This window comes from Cyrtonyx montezumae, unplaced genomic scaffold (assembly GCF_038088225.1).
Source record: "Cyrtonyx montezumae isolate F1298 unplaced genomic scaffold, pur_monq_1.0 scaffold_3, whole genome shotgun sequence".
Lineage (NCBI taxonomy): Eukaryota > Metazoa > Chordata > Aves > Galliformes > Odontophoridae > Cyrtonyx > Cyrtonyx montezumae.
In genome coordinates, this window is record NW_027072034.1 from 152759 (window position 1) to 170822 (window position 18064).

The 18064-nt window shown below is 37.6% G+C and overlaps 1 long non-coding RNA gene across 1 annotated transcript in view; it reads left to right on the forward strand.

Annotated features, from left to right (window-relative positions):
• The window catches only part of LOC136053232 (uncharacterized), a 43491-nt gene that overhangs the window by 13786 nt on the left and 11641 nt on the right, over positions 1-18064 (forward strand). The window contains exon 2 of the long non-coding RNA XR_010622612.1: positions 10779-10828. This is a non-coding gene — a long non-coding RNA (uncharacterized LOC136053232). The remainder of the gene's footprint in view (positions 1-10778; positions 10829-18064) is intronic.

Consider the following 18064-nt stretch of genomic DNA (forward strand, 5'->3'; position numbering starts at 1 on the left):
TTCACTTTGGGGTTCCGTTATGACAGCACAGATACTAGGTTTCATTTTTATTACTAACAGACTTCACTTATCACAGCAAAAATAGGCTGCTAACCACAGAAAGTAAAATTGATCATCAAAGTTCTGGTTTTGCTTAGGAATCAGACTTCTTCAGATACTCTGTAAAGTAATACACTCCAGTTATCTATTTATGACTTAAAAGAAACTACATGTGTTTTGAATACAGTATATTTCCCCATAATATCAACAAAGCTATACATACCTGAGGAGCATGTGCTGGAGCTGAAAGTCAAGGGAAAAGTGTGTTGCTGATGCTGGAACCAGCCTCCTGTGTGGAGAGTCACATAGTGCAGTCGGTACCAGCACTACTTGCCCCAATACGTGAACTTTTATCCCTGTCCACGATCTGCAAATAGAAAGTACACGCACGTGAACTTCAAAGTTAAAATCAGTGAAAATTAAAATATAAAAAGGCATACAAATTACAAAAATACATCCATAGATAAAGAGATGCCTGCATTTCTGATGATTTATCACGCGTTCAGGCTATCAAATTTCATCTCCGCATTTTGTAATTTATTTTTCAAATTACTCGTGAAATTCCAGATTATTTGTTGAGTTCAGCAGAGCTAACAGAGTTAGGAAAGAAGATAAATGTAAGAGTGCTGCAATGACAGAAACTCGTTGTTTTACGCGCTCTAAATTGGGAGCGAGGAAGATGCTCCAGCATCTCTACATAGCCCAGCTCCAGTCTTTACCCGTCCTTGGACTCAGAAGTGTTTCACAAATACATAGCCTGTTCTTCTTTGCTGTAAATTAAGATAATCTTTTCTTGTCCTTTCACAACTGTCTACAAAAGACAATTGATGACTGTCTTCTTCACAATAATCTTTAGATGTCAGATTATTTTATTTTCCCCTCAGTCCTCTCTTCTGTAGACTAAACAAACACAGCTTTTTCAAACCATGCCTTATAAATCTCGCTCTGCAAAAACCTTTTCACTCGTGTTCTACAGATTCTCTTTTACCTGGACATTGAAATCATTTCCCTTTTCTAGATTTTATTTTAACACAGAGATGCAATTTTTAACTTTTTTTTTCTGGCCATTTTGCTCAAGTGTTTTGTTGTTTGTTTGATTGATTGATTTTGTTTCATCTGTAAAAGTAGATGTTATCAACCTCATCCGGAATTTTGTGGTGTTCTAGAACAGTAGGCCCCGCAGAGCCTTGAAACAAAGCACATCTGTCCATTTTTTCAGTCACTTTTTTTTAGAAATCAGTAATGATACTTAATTCTCTTTGAATGATTTGCTTGTTCTCATTATTTATTTTTCCCTTCAAGTAGTGGATAAAACAGGGATTTTGTATGCCTTCTGTTTAGCAGTACTGAACTTTTACGTGTAATGTCTAAAACAAGAATGATAATATTAATAAATGAGCAGCCATATAGATGGACAGACAAGCATAAGTATTGTTTTCTTTGAGAATCAGGCATAAACAGAAGGAATGCTTGACTTGAAGCCTGCATCCCTTTCCCTTGCTTCAAAACAGATCTTAGTGCTTTCTGAATCAGAGGTAGAAGGATGCTGCTAGCTGAAGTATTCAGTGGAGTCCCTTTTGATGATTACACAATTACTAGTTTGTGGTAAATGCATGTCACATTCTGCACTGTTTTCAATATGAGTTTTGTCTGAATAAAGCTGAAATATTCTGGACCAAGAAAAATAAAACAAAGGATGTAAGATAACAGATCAAAGAAGTGCTTTAAATGCTGCGGTGGCTGTCTTTCTTCACATTTTATTTCCAGCTGCCTGCCTTTGCAGAATGCATTCTCTTTACTTTTTTAACCAAAGATAGTTTATCCCAGAAATCTCCAAATCATTTCCTTGGAAAGAAAGAAAAAAAGTGAGAAAGCGATCAGAGATTTATGACACGTAGCCCAGATTTTCTGCCTCTTCGCTCTACTTCACTCGCACAAACTGTGCCACTATACCACAGTCACATATGAAAGTTCTTCTAAGAAGTGGTTTCTTTGGTTTGGTTTTACTTTTTAATATTCATATAATCTATTCTTAGGGTAGTTTCATAATGAATTTCTGAAATTTAGACGTTGTTCTATGTAATGTCATTGACCTAGCCATTTACAAAGCATCCAGACCCCAAGGTACCCCAAGGTACCTAGGTGTGCTCCCCATGACGATGTATTCTGTGGCTCCCAGCAGCTCCTGCTCACAGCCATTCATTCCCCATGTCAGGAAAAGCCTTTTCATGCCTTCTCAGACAGTTGCTGATAGAATCACTTTCTGGCCATGTTCAGTCTTAGTCTGCCCACAGCATCCAAAAGCAATGTTCTCCCTTTCTCTGGGAACAAGAGAGGCAACCTCTCGGCTCGTGGCTATTTAAGCAAGAGTGATGGGCACTGCACGTATTCAAAGTGAGCAGAGAAGCCGTTTACAAACACTTCTCCAGCAGACAGTCTGGACTATATTTTTCCGAATCTGTTATCAGAGAAGCTTTGAAATGACTTTTTCCCTCAAAACAGGAACTGCCAGTTCTGACAGTTCAGACATTAGTCCAGAGCGAAGTGGACAACTTCAAATATTTTCTCTTTGTTTCATGCCATTTCCCAGAACTGAAATTACAGAATTTTACATAATGCATTTGCATTTCAAAATTGCAAGGTCATTGTAAGAACTTCCTGCCTTTTTTTTTTTCCAGCCAGATATGTAATACACAATTTTTGCTTCATTGTTTGATTTTTTTTCTCCATCCATGTGTATGCAAATCTACTTTCTTTACCCTGATATTCTCTTGCCTTTACTAGTGTATGCTTTCTGTTATTTGCAAGAATAGAACTATAGCAAAGCCAAGCACATAGGATCAGACATTGATACTGTAGAAGGGATTTTGCTGAATGTAGCTCCCTGTCACACTCATATGGATGCTGGCAGTACAGTAAGGCCAGAAAAGCCCACTTGGTTCCTCCAGATAAGCTACAGAAGTCCTGTACTTCTTAAGGACAGCTTCTTCAAGTAAGTTATGTTACTTAATCTATAGACAAATTTATGCCTGAACAGTTGTTCAGAAGGCCTGTTTGTTTCCCACCATTACATTAAGAATTGTTTTCTATTCAGCTGTTTCCAAACAGCTACTTTCTTCTGAACTTCTGGCCGATTTATTTTGATCTGCAGAATCCTGAAATTTGGCCTGATTTATTTATTTATGTCCCTTACGTACTGAATAGATTTAGTCAGTATTATGTATACAGAAATTTTAACCAAGCAAAATCAAGTTGTCTGTGCATTTACTAAGTTCAGCAGGTTCTCATAAGAATGGTTACCTTGCTCTGCATGTAGGTATTTTCCTTTGAACTGCCCGTGACACTTCATACCAGAATGCCTTGAGCATTATAGGTGTGGGTGTAACAGAGCTATACATAACAGCTCTAAAAATCACTAGCTCCTTAATTTTATCTACTTTCAAATGTAATGTACAAAGGGACAGCTTCCTTTTTATAACCCCTGTGGCATTCTGATACGTTTCTTGAGTTTATGTGTTAGATGAATATTTCAGGAACCAATTTGGCAAAGGATAGAGATCCTCAGCACTCACCAGAAGAGCTGAACTCCTTTCAGAATCTGCACATTGATTGACTGATGTAGAGTAACTCAAATGACTGTATTCCACTGAATGCTAACTGATCATGTTCTAATATTGTTCAATTTGCCACATTTTCTCTCTCTCTGTCTCTTTTTTAATGTTTTCAAAGGTAAGCAGTTAATCCCAGGTCTTAAAATAGTCCATGAATGTAATGTTATTTCCCCTTTTTGAGTATCCCACACATAGCTTTCCACAACCTGTAAAATCAGAAGCAACAATGAAAACAACTGATGACCTCACTAGGTCAAACTTTGACCTGGAACCTAATAGTAATTACATCACATACTAGCAAACTGTCCAAGTAATACAGAGATTATATTAATCCCAAGATATTATTGCATATCCCTTTCAGAAATCTGTACAAATATTCAGTAAAGCACTTATTCCATCATGTGCAGGATGAGATCACTACTCCAAAGTGTGCCCGTTTCAGCATCAGATCCTTCTCAAAAGGCTCAGAACAAAACACCATAACCAAACGCATTATATGCCAGGCTTGTATCCCAGGAGTTCCACATACACAGGACTCAAAATCCTTTTTATTAATGAACTAAATATATTTACCCAGTCTTATGCTAACTTCTGTGGGTTGACAGTTGAACTAGATGATCTTAGTGGTCTTTTCCAATCAATATTTCTATGATTTGGTGTTTTTTTATTGTAAGCTTGCTTCTTGAAAAGGAATATTCCATTCATCTACACAGCTTTCCAATTCTCTTTAAAAATACAGTCAGACAAGCTCTGCTTTGTCTTTTGCTGTCCTCCTTTGGCTTTAATTTAGTGATTTATTTTCAGATTTTCCTTGTTTTCTTTAAGTTATGGGTTACATCAAAATTTATACATTTGGTGATGTTTCTATTGAAGAAACCATAGTCTGAAAGGTAACTAGAGGTGATGACTGGTTGTCAAGCCATTGCAGTTTTATCTTAGAGCAGGCCGTACAGCTGTAATTACTCCCAGGCAGACCTCGTTCATAAGGCTGATGATCTGTATTACTGTGCTGAGCAGGGCCCAGGCATGTACTTGGGACAGCCGATGGCCTCGATCTGTCACTGTGCTTTTGGTGTGCTTCTGGGCCAGGCTGAGAAGCGCTGAGGTGAAGGCACAGCAAGGTGTGAGGAACAGCATGGGTCGGGTGCTCGGCAGGCAGTAAGAACAGCTGCCACCCAGAAGGGCAGCTGTGTGAATAGGAGCTGTGACACGCTACCCACCTGCGGCTGCACCGTGGCCCTTTTGTATTCTAGCACAGATGTCTAAGAAAACGAAGGCAGACATTCAGTGCTCCTGTTATCAGAGAGCTGCTGGCACAGAGAGGCATCTATGAGCTCGCAGTGGCCACGGCAGAAGGGCTCAGCCTGGTCAGCACGGGCACAGAGCCTGGGCCACGGGTGTTGCCAGATACCTGTCCGTATTTACAGTTACCATGTTTGCTGTCTCTTTAACTGCCTTTTAGGGGAAGTTATCTGATTTGAAGACAGTGGTTTTGATTTTTGTTTATTCGGCGTTACTCTGTTGGAAGCACAGAGAAACACTGCCCATCAAAAAACAAAATAACCAAACAAAATCAGCGTTAGTGTTTCCTTTAGAAAAAATTTATATATTTAAAGATAATATTAGCAAACTCTCCTAATTAAGTAGGTAATTAGGTTTTCTCAAATAGCATGATGTGGGCCAAGCTTTCTGTTTTATCATTTGCACAACAGCAAGCTCACAGTTCGCATTCCCAGTTCCTTTTTTTATGTTTGTTTTTAGCTGTTTAATATTTTGGATTTTACTTCACTACACATTTGTTTGCAGGGGAACACAGCTCTTATGTTATTGCAGTGTTAGTGCTGAACCAGCTTTCTGATGTTACTCTCCAAACCCTGCAGTTTTCTGCCAGCAGTTTTCACAATATGATTCCTATTTTTCTGGCCTGTATATTGAACCAGAACTACAGTACATCCTTCCTTAGGGTCTTTACTTCAGGTTTGGTTTTTTTTTTTTTTTTTTTTTTTTTTTTTTTTTTTTCATGATCACTAATAGACCCAGTACTGAATTAGCTGTCATTACTTCTTCTGGTATTTATTAAAAATATCCTGTATCTTGGATATAATAAATATAAGATTAAAAATATTCTTACCAATATCTTGTAGCCTATTTGAGAACATTCTTGCACATCATTCAAACTCCTTTTTTAAGCTTTTCACACCCTTATTTTCATATACATAGCGCTGTCCTTCCTCCCAGTCCTTCAGAGAGTTACACAAAATAAACCTTCATCTCAACCTTCATTGGATACAGCATCTTCCATTTTCAGTTGTAAAATTATTCTTGCATCTGCCAGCCATGTGCACTGCAGGGGCTGCATGCAGGGTGGTTGTTTTTATAAATTACACTCCCTCACCTGATCTTCCTTATATAGAAACAGATAGTTATATTCTATTTATGCCTTAGCCAGACTTGTTTGTAATGTGATCAAAAAGCATTTCATGGAATTTGTTGTGGCACTGCACCTCTCAAGACCACATGCACCCGAGCTGTGTTTAGGAACAGAAATACCTAATTTCATAAGATTATTTTCTGAAGGAGTTTCTAGATTACGTGTATTTTCACATCTCAGTGTAGCAATATTCCCTCGACTTTATTCTTCTCTCACAAGTGTTTTCCTATGGCTACATTCATTTATTTCCTCAACTCGTCCTGTTTTTTAGTATTTCCAGCTGTGCTTTCCTCTCTGTTCTTCATATACTGAAGAGAGATTTTAACTGGTTATTTTAACTGACACATTATCACCCAAAAATTGCAATTAAAAAACAAACAAACAAACTTGAGTGTAAAAATAATTCTGTCTTCCAACTGTAATCCTAAATTTTAGGTTAGTAGTACTATTAAACAAGCAATTTTTTATACCTCATGTGATGCCAATACGATACTCTCAAAACTGAAGTTGATTCTCCCACACTAATTCACTGAGAGTTTAGTTTAGTTTAGTTTAGAAATACATCATTTGGTTTGATGTATTTCCCTCTAACAATAATATGCCAATCTTAAAATTATATTATTTTTCATGATAAGACCATGTTCCTTAACTACTGTAAAACTGATAAAGGTATTAAGTAACCAAACTATTTCAGGATGTTATTATGTTGCATTAAATAGTTAATGAAAAGGACAGAACTTCAGCAGTGATGATTCAACTGTATGCATGCCAATTTATATAATGTGAGGATAATACTAATAGGTTTTACATAGCTTTTGAGAGGTCTTTCATCCTCACTCCATGCATAAGTTTTATATGGTTCATTCAAGGAACTGCAGCTGATCCATTCTAACAAAAATCTTACCACTGCTACTGTACAGCCCCAAACCTCATCTTCCACATAATTACTTTAGCGTCCAGTATTGCTCAGCTTTCTAATTTTTGTATATAATGTCATCCTCATACTCAGGAAGCGAATCTGACATAAAAAAAGCTTTTTTAATGGACTCAAAATTAAACAGAATCCTTTGTCACAAGTTACTATCACTACTGTAAGCTACTGTAAGTACCAGAAGAGGCTGCAGAACCATACTGTACATATCAGAAAAAGTCCAAAATGTCACTACTTATATTTTATCATGCACTTAGATTTCCTTTCACTGCACCATCTCCAATCCAAGGAGTTCAGATTGTGCAACGAACATTTAGTAAAGATTACAAAATACGTAGGTATCTACCCCTCAGGAAACATTAACCTTCATTACAGATTTCTCCTATGACAAAGCATGATTTATAAAAAAGATCAACTACTTTTATGGACGTGCAACTTCCAGTTGTCTTTTTTTTACTTAAAACTGCTTACATTACTGTCAACACAAAGCACTCTTTGTGCTAGCATTTCCTCTTTAATCTATCTGCAAATAAAATCTAAATAGTTCTGCAACACCAATTATGAACGCAGAATGTTTGCTTTCTTTCAGATGCTCCTTTTAAGTTAGCAATCCTGTACTAAACCAATTCCTCAAATCTGTATTTTTATGGGAATGTTCATGCCTGTCCATAATTATTATGCCATTGATGTGGATGGCATGGTACTCTGATCCTGTGAGGCATGTGTGGCATAAAATACTTTAAATGCTGTCAGGGAGTTGTTACGTTTCTTATCTATTGGAAGTCCGGAAACAGCACATCTTGCCTGGTGTATATACTATGCTTAAGGCAGTAGTTTAGGCCAGTGGATGTAGAGAACAATGGATTGGTTTTGAACCAAGTGAGTTAGGAAAGTCTGGTGCAAAAAGGAATAGGGAACTTAAGCTAGTAAAAGGAAGTAAAAGAAGAGAAGGTAAAGAAGGAAACAAACTTAATAGAAGGAGAGATCTTTAAGCAATGGCTCTGTATAAAGAAACTACTACCACAGAGAGGAGGAATATAATTTTATTCTTTAATAAGTCAGAATTTGGCAATTCACAACTTACAAAATATATCCCACTCTCTGCAAGTGAGCCATGTAGGTCTCCATAGGAAAAAAAAAAAAAAAAGACTGGTGATATATTTTGTTAAATTTATATTACTTTAATGTGGTTTACATTTGATTTTACATTTCTACAAACATCTTTAAATTACAAGTTCATAAAGAAACCAGCACACTTAATCTGCAGTCACAGCAGTAGTTCTAGATGATTCAAAACTGTACAAAAATAAAATCACAATAGTGCCATTTTCTTCTTTTTCTGTCTCTTCACTACAGAGCTATCTCTCACAGAAAATACTAGTCATCAAAGGAAATGGTCAGCAGTCATCCAGATCAGAAGTTAGGACAGTGCTCTCAAGACGGGAGGCAGGATGGGTCAGAGAAGGAGCGGATGAGAGGCTTCAGAAGAGATGGTAGCTAAAAAAGTCAGGGAAAACTAAAAAAACAAACAGAAAAAGATAATAAGATGAAAAGGGACAGGAAGAGAATGAAAAAAAAACAGGAAATACACAGGAAATAGTGACAGTAAAAACTGTACTTATTCATTTTATAAATTGTACATGAACAGTGACAAATAAAGGTGAGGAATAAGGTAGCTATTCTTAACAAATAGAAAGCTCTACAGAAAAGACCTGCTGTGGCTTAGTTATTTCTCTATGGTGACAGTCCACTCGACTTTTAGTTTAAGTTAGGCAGTTCAAGGCAGGATTCCTGTGAAGTCAGTATACTGAAACGGGCACCTCCAGAGGGCGATTCATCCCATCCTAAGGCTTAAATCTCAGACTCTGAACCACATATTTGGAATGTTATTAGTTTCTTGAAGTTCACTATGTTTCTATGAGCGTAGATGCACTGAATACTCAGAGATAACAACACTAGGATTAAAGTAATATGAAAGAGAGCACATTTTCAATTACCTTTATTCTGAACAAGCGAAATTTATGAACAGCTTTCATCTGCACAGAGTGAAGTACGTTTGTGTCATGGGTTTTTGTTACTGGTTTTTTTTTTTAATTATTATTACCAAACATCAATATATTGAGCACAAAAAAAAAAGTCTGATCCAGTCAGAGTAAAGTTAGGCATATTTATATACTGCTGGGGCTTTAAGCTTAAGTCCTGTAACCTAAAGTCAAAGCTTGGCATGACTGGGATTCTATATTCCCAACATTAAGAGTGTGATTCAGGAAATATCACATTTATCAGATACTTAATATGGCACTGCTGAAATTTCAACAATTTGCCACTAAATTCAGTGATTATTTACAAATAGGATACTTAGATTTTAACTGTTACTTTAAATGAGCTGTAATTAAAGGCAGAAGTTAAGGGGGAAGGGGTGGTTTTAATGTTGATGCAGAAGCTTCAGGAACAAGTCGAAGGAATAACCTCTTTATGCCACCATCACCAGACTGCTAGCCCTGATGCAAAAACAAGACACTGCTCTTAGAGAACTGGAGTACCAAAGCATGAATAGTCAGAAAAGAGGATGGGAAAGGGAGCTTCCTCCTAAGCACCGCCCTGGGGAATTTGCAATACTCTCCAATGGGACAGTTCAGAGTGTGCACTTTTTAATATAGCAAATCTGAGATATAATCCTGGGACTGTGTAGTTCATACCTCCTTGGGCACCTATGCATGCAATGGTCTTGCACACACTATGAATTTAACGACTATTTCAGAATACAATCACCCTGATCCTGCTTTTTATGTAAGGACAACGCGTGAGCTGTCAGTGCAATTTAAAAGATAACTTTAAAACCCAAATATCAGCCTGCTTGAAATACAATTCTGAGCCGAAGAGTTCGCATCGTTTAAAGAATTAGAGAGTTCTGATGGAAAACAGTACAACATTAAGGCAAAATAACATAATGGTAGCAGCTAAATATAACATACAGCATGAAGCCTGTTATCCAGAACTTCCAAAAGTTGTGTCTGCTTTTAATTTCAATTTCCTTTTTGAATGAACAGAGCATAGCCACGTCAGTTTTTCAGTCTTCTTACCTTTACTGGGTGCCCTAACAGATTCTCCTGTACAATGGCACAGACACTACACATGAAAAGGGATTTGATTTAGTAGTTCAGTGGGTAGGGATGGTGATAGGAGGATGGTTGGACTAGATGATCTTGTAGGTCCTCTCCAACCTTATGAACCTATGAAACTATAAAACAAATCCTATAATGCAGCAATTTGTACTGTAATTCTTATGAAGGTCTGTATCTTTCAATTAGTAGAAGTTAATACAGAGCTGTTCTACCTACCAAGTAGGTGTTACCACCTGAAAATTGTGCACTGGCACCATAAGTGCTGTCCCTGCTCCACCCATTTCTGTCCCCAGTAAGCAATTGTGCAGTTTTGCGGGGCTCAGTTACACTGAACTGGTGCTCAGATGGACAGCTAAAGTATTTTATGCACAGCACCAGGTGAAAAGAGCAAACAGGAGGTTGATTTAAAAATAAACAAGCCTTTAGCATTTTAACTCATGAAGACCAGAAATACTTACTATATAAATATTAGTAGTTAAAATAAAAACAGATTTTCCCTATTTACTCTACTATAAGGCCATATATACTCTTTAAAACATGCAGTAACCAAACACATAAATGAACAAACTAATGAATTAAACCTTTTCTCTTCTTTTTTTTTTTTTTTTGTCAAATTCCTAATTTATTTTATTTTATTACAGATTATGGATGAAATCCATACACTGATGTCTAACCTGTAACGAAAGCTCACGTGAGTAGTCTGTTGATCTATACCTACATTTGCTTATGAATTGACTTTGCCTAGTCTGGTTGAATGATGACAAATCAGCAGTTAGATTTTATATTTTTATCTTATATTGTTAATGTATTTGTATATATTTATAGTTTTCCATTAGTCTCATGTTGCATTTAAGTTCTGTCAAACTGATGTGGACATGGATAAACTTCTTGATTTAGACAATCAAATTTCATATTGCTCTTTGAGGACAGCATATAAAGTGTTGGCTAGAAGTTCTTCATCTAGAATGAAGAGCCTCAAACATGGTGTGGATAAAAACTTGACAAAAAAACCCAACTTAAAAAATGAGGCCAATCTGCACTTCCATCATTATTGCAACAAGGTTTTGCACAGGATTTTTGATGCCATTGAGTGTTACAGCCTTGCTGCATGCCTGTCCCCAGATGCTAGTGAGTAGAATTAACAACAGCAAATACATATTTAGCTGGCTTTTTTATTTTTCTTGTTTCTAGCAGTGTTTTTAGGCAGCTAGATTAGGAAGACAGAACATTGGGGGAGTCTCTAGCAGGATAATGTACTTTGTGATTCGGGTTTCATCAGATAACTTCAAGCCTTCTTCAGAAGCAACAACACTAAGGCAAAAATGCATGTGAAGTGAAGTACAGCTCAGCACAGCAGTTAGTCAGAAAGCTGACGTCTAAATCTGTCTTCCATGCTAGCACAAAGCATAACAAGTCTGAGCACTAAACAGAAAACATTATTTCTCCCTTTTCACCCTGTTATTTCTCCTGTGTTCATTACACTGTCTTTCATCTTTCCTTCCGTAAAGGAAGGGAAATTTCCTCCTCTCCATCTGTTTTTTTTCCTTTCACATTTGCTTTTCCATATTCACTTGCGCATTCCATGAAATTCCAAAACTTGAAGGACTACGGATCCCATCCTGGAGAGAAATACTAAGCTTGTGCATGCAAACTTTTAGCATAGACAAAGAGCAATTAAAATGTGTTCATATTTCCCCCTTTTTCTGAATAAAGTTACAAAATCACCAGAATATAGTTTAGTAACGAACATCTATTTAGGTAATTGTAATCTGATAAGGTAGAATGAGATCACCATTCTGTGAAGAGCTCTGCTCATACAGAAAAACAAAATGATTTTTACTGATGTGGAACCACATGATTATTTCTGAATCGTTATTTTTATGCTTAGCTGTTACATGAAGTGAATCCACCTCTCTCCTTTAGTATTCATTTTAAATGATGCACTGAATGCTTTAACAAATGCTATGACTCGTATCTTTAAATACTTTACAAGGAGCACACAGGAAGATACCGAGAAAGAGATTTTTGAAAGCTAAAAAGTTAAAACCAGTATATTGAACACAAATATAATTTCTTTTTTCCCTGTAACAGTTCCCAAGCAACATTTACCCGTATCCATTACATACTTAGATGCCAGCTCTTCTAACCACAAGATCTATTCCACAAGATTTCTAAAGCGGTGTAACAGCCATCACATCAAGTGTTGTCTCACAGATGGTTATCAACATTTGGTGTTTCGCAGATGGGATAAAAGAAAAAAACCCAAACACCTGATTTAAAAAAAAACCACCGACACTGTAACCTGTATTTAAAGATACCACCTAAGAAAGCAGCTCTCAGTCTCTCTGCAGACTCTTGAGGCTTCATGAGTAATTTTTAAGTGGACTGCAAAATAGTAATTTAAAAAATGAAGCATCCTGTAAGAAGGCTTCAACTTATCAGCAGTAGGTGCAGTCATCCACTGCACTTACTTATTTTAAGATCCTAAATCATAAGGAACTATGAATTAGAAGAGATCAGGCTCTAGAAATGCTGAACTTTTCTGCTTCTTGGTGAGACAAACATTACCAAAAAGCTGTTTTTCATCTCACAGAAAAAAAAATTGTCACATACTAATGAATAGGGGGAAAAAGAATGAAAGAGCTCCTCTTTGATGAGCGGATTTTAAATGATGAGATACATCCCACTTGGAGAAGATGCAAACTACCTGGAGAAGCAGAGGCATTATTTTGCTCCCAGCACCCACTTCTCACCTGGCTGTACCTACATTGCAGAATCCCATAAGCAGGAGGCAGAAAAAGGAATGGTAAGAAAAGAGAGGCTTCCAAAGGGAGGGACTCAAGGGGCCTTTTGTACTTGTGTGTGTCCTTGTTGCTGGAGTAAGCAGCAAAGTAACGTTTCCACTTCACAATCAGACAAGCTGGGATTCCAGAAGACACAGGGGAGAGAACAGACAGGGAAAGTGTGCAGTGAGCCAGTGGCAGAGAGCTGTAGCCATGTTTGGGGTAGTGACTTCCAAGTGACCTCAGTGCATTTACCCAGATGTGACCCCTCCAGCTCCTACAGGAACCCTGTTCTGACCCCTGCCCCTAAATCTTTTCTCCCATACATTGATCCTTAATCCTACTCATACACCCCGTTCCATACCCATATGCCTTGCCTCTCTTCCCTTGTATGTTACTTTCTGATACAAGGCAAAGATTTCTTCCTGACCTCGTATCCAGCTTAGCCCTGTGCACGTGAACGAGACAAACCAACCATATGCACCATACACATCAGAACACTGAAAGTAACTGCAGGATCACATCAGTTAGGAGACATTTAGTAATAATAATATAATATTAATAACAATAATATAAAAGCATTCACAAAACTCATTTCCCATATATGTATCAAAAAAGAAAGATGCAACAAAAAAGGCTACACAGAGCATGCTAGCCTGACTAACTACTTGAAATCCTTTAGAACACTGTTACTGTCAGTAACTTTTGTTTCCAGTAGTATTTTGCTTACATTTCATACAATACACACTACAGTCTAATTTTAGATTAGACAATAGACTTCTTCAGGATAAACACATTTATACCATTTGAATAAGGTTTGTAATTTGGCATTGCTCCACTTCAGCACCATCGTAATTACTAAAAGGATGCACAATATGTTGGAAAAGATAGAATCTCTGAAAATTATTTATGGATGTGCTTGCATGGTATTCAGGACAACAGGAAGTAACCTATGTCAGGAGCAACTGAAAGCACTGCTAATATAAATACCTTACGATTCTGGAACACTGTCAATATGGATAATAATGTTAATAAGAATAGAAGGCTTGATAGGTGGAAAAGGAAGATTTTTACAATGTAAAATTACCATTCAGGGAGCTTATGCAAATTGAAGAGCATGCTCAAATAGAAGTGGATTTTTTTAGAGTAATAAAGGGATCTTGTAATAAGACATGCTAATACTCATAAGGAAAGTTTGCATCAGTTAACATCGATAGAAAAATTAACAATCTTCTGACAGTGAGAAAATATATTCAAAGATATATGTATTTTTTCATTTGATTAAGATGATTAGTCTAATCTTTGTGTGATGGGGGACCCAGTCCTCACTTCTCAGGCCACTAAACCCACTAGTTATGAGCACAGATGGAAAGGAAGAGGAGCAAAGACTACTAAGTGATACCCAGGACAAGGCAATGATTAAAAAAGCAACCATTCTATTACAAGTTCCTGGGAAGGATGTGGAGGGGATAGAATGGTTAATGGTGCCAGCTTGCTCCTCCTGACTCCCTCTGGGAACCTCTTGCTGCTGCTTCTCCTGCAGAGGCATGTGGCCTACCTAATGTTGAAAGAGAGTGCTCTCTACTTTTTCATACACATCAGAAGAACAGAACCCAAATTTCTGGAGCAGTAGATTGCTATCAGCCCTTAACATTTTTCTCAAAACAGCACACACTCACTTGATAAAACTTTTAATTGAAGATGCAATTTAAAACACCATTAGATACACTTTAACCTAACAGTTGTCCAACTTACCACAGCCTTGTAGCCCATCAAGGGCTAGCAGAAGACAGCTTGGAAACCATTCCTGCCATTTCAGAAGTACAATGATGTTCCCTACTCCCTGCCTCCCTCCAGACCTTCTGGTTGCTGTGTTAAACATTTCTGCTCCTCTGATTTCCCCTGAGATTGATTTTAGGACCTGCTATTGCTTCTGACTTTCTGAAGTAGCATCAGAAAGATACTCAGGAAATCAGCAGCAACTGCTAAAAATCCACACAATCATTAGGAAAAGGCTTGAGAACCCAGACTTTTCACAGCAGCCAGACAGCACCCATCAGCTTAACGGTGAAACTTCATCTCTGTGACAGACAGGTATTCTAGGAATAAAGTCTGTATTTCAAGCTCAGCTAAGGCTGTGAAACCCTAAGAAATATGGAAGTAGAACTTCCACATTGCAGCCCCTGTTAGAACAGCTGCAAGTCCCTGCCTTCCTGAATGGCAGGGCTGGCAGAGCTGGAGTGATGACCCTCTCTGCTGACAGGTCTGGTTTAACAGCAGGTCAGCCATACCTAGCTTCTGGGACAGCTGTGGCTCCTGCAGCATCACAGCCCATGCTGTGAGATCCTTCTGCAACTCCTCAGGGCCAACATCAGCTCTGACTCCAACCACACTGTAGCCTTTTATCACCTGTAAGCATTATTACTGCATGGTTTCATACCATTTAGGAACAGGCAGAACAGAAAAGGTGCCAGTACAAATTGTTGGGAAGTGGTGTTATTAAAGCTGCCCATTAGTTGCTACAGTGTTCTTTATCTTGTAACCATTTATTAATCCACAAGGAATCTTACATAACTCAACACTTCACTGTGTTAACATTCTTTGGTGACAGACCTCTTTTTAAAAGTTTTTTGGGTGATCCATTCCCTTGTATCTGTTTACTGCTTCAAATAATAAGCAAAACCATAAGACAAAGCTACCTAGTACAGAAAGTCAAGGTGATGGTTGCCTATTATAGCCACACATGTTCCTATTAATTATATTCTTTATCACACTCACTGGCATTTTGCCTGCCATGGAAGTCAGACTTATTAGTACATTAGTCCATGATCATCCCTGGGGACCTTTTTAAAATGGTGTCACATTTGCTGCTTTCCGTTCCTCTGTCATCAACACTAATTTAAGTGATAGATTATACAACACAGTTCACAGATAACCAGTTTCATTTCTGAATTTCTCTAGAACTACCAAAGGAACAACGTGCTATCTGGCAATCTGTTAATGCCTATTTAATCAAGTTGTTCAAAAATCTTCCATTGAAATCTAAAAATTGAAATAGTTCTTATAAAGAACAACTTTTACATGGGACTGTTCCTAATCTCCCTGGAATAAACTCTGCCAGTGCAAGGGTTTTTCCGTTTGTTTCTTTCTACAATGGATTTGCCTTTAAATATTCTGTGTCTTGAACTCAGCATCGTGCTAGCAGAATTAACTGAAACTTTTTACACTTACAGACATTAATTTTCACTTTTATGATTTTATTCTACTGCTCTTCAAAATCTTTTTGTCCCTCCTTACAGTAGGTTTGCATTTAGCTTCCCAGAATTGTGCTCTTCTCTTCTTTGCTTGTTTGGATTTCACTTTCTGAAAAACATCCATTTATTCCCAGTAACTTCCCTTACTGTTCAGTTGTCATGAATTCTTAGTCAGTTGGGTCAGAACTAGAAAACAAACACTCTGTATCTCTCTTAGCCTCTTATAATTTTTACTTGAATGATTTCTTCACTTGTATGCAATTCCTTTTTACGGTTAAACAATACTGGATTATTTATTTATCTTTTTCTCTCGTGCAAGTATGACAAACTCCAATTTGATATGATGTACCACTACTGAATGTCTTTCCTATAGTTACTTCATCAACCAAGACCTGTGTACTAACCTAAATGAAATCAAGAGCTGTCCTGGTTCTACTGGATTCTCTAGACAATTTACTCAAAAGTTAGTTCTTGATGGTAGTTAAGAACACAGCTTATGCATGATGGCCTAATGTTAAGCTTATCCAGACCATAGTCTGAAAACTGTAAACTCTTGTTACTGTCAAGCTTCTGAGTTGTATAGCCTCTCTAACCTCCTGCAGTATTTCATGGTCACTGTGTCCACTCTGTCAGCTAGTTCAGAGCTTTTGCCAGAGTGCTCCTATTCAGATATAGAACCATTTGTAATTATATTTTATGGTTTAGTCTGATCATTTTAACTTATTTGACCAGTCAGCATATGAAGACCAATAGACCGATCTATCATCTATCAGCAAGGCACTAGTATTTCATCATCTCTGTTATCATCTTCACACTGATATTTCAGTGCCACTTTGAAAGAAGGAAAAGGAACATGTGCAGACCCACTTCCAGAAAGAGGGTGACGTACCTGAAGAATTCCTGTTGCAATTCACGCTTAACGCTCTTCTGAAGAATCATTATCTTCAAGGTACCAGGGAAACAGAGCAATATGAGGTAGCAGTGTACCTGGATATCGCATCAAAACTGGTACAGGTTCCTACTCAACAGAGAACCAAGTGGCGTTTGAGAAGGACTGACCAATAGAATGGCCTGTGGGTATTCAAGATTTCTGTACTAAGAGATGCTGTGTTGGGAAGGGAATGCACAAAGGAGAAAAAGGACACTGTGGAAGTACATTAAGTCCTTTAATCTCTTGTATACACTGGAGAATTTTGTAATCACATTAACTTCCTCTGTGAGGAGACAGCGTCTGCTGTTGCTGCTGTGGAGAAGATAAAGAGAGATGCTTTTGGACACAATGCCAGTAGCTATTGACTTGGGTTTGACACCTGAGAAGACCTCTGGGGTGCTAGCATTTTCTGTGTTGGCTGAAACTCACTTCTATCATTTTATAAGGCCTCTATTTGGAGCACCTTATTTCTGTATTAAGTATGATGTGACTCAAGGCTCAGTAGAATCCAACAGCTACACTGCAGTATCCAGTGAGTACTCATTATCATTTATTTGTATTACCACAAATCTTAGAAGGCTAAACCCTGGACCACTTCTCCTTATGCTGGGCCATGAATAAGCAGACAATAAAAAGTCTACATGCTTGAATTCTATGTAAAGAGACAACAGAGATTACTGCAGAGTACAAAGGCAATGACAAAGCATTACTGTGACAAGCACTGGTATTAGTATACTTGTACAACATACTTATTTTCTAGTTGGATTATCATAAGCTTCATAGTACATAAAACTTTTAAGAAGATATTAATGGAAGACAGCAAACAGTTCTGTTTATGAAGGAGTCAACCAATACATGAGAGCCAGCTGAGGAGAAAGTATCCAGTGTGCTGTGAAAATTTAACAACTGAATGATGGAAGCTGGCATCATATGTTGATCAAAATCAGTCAACCTCTTGA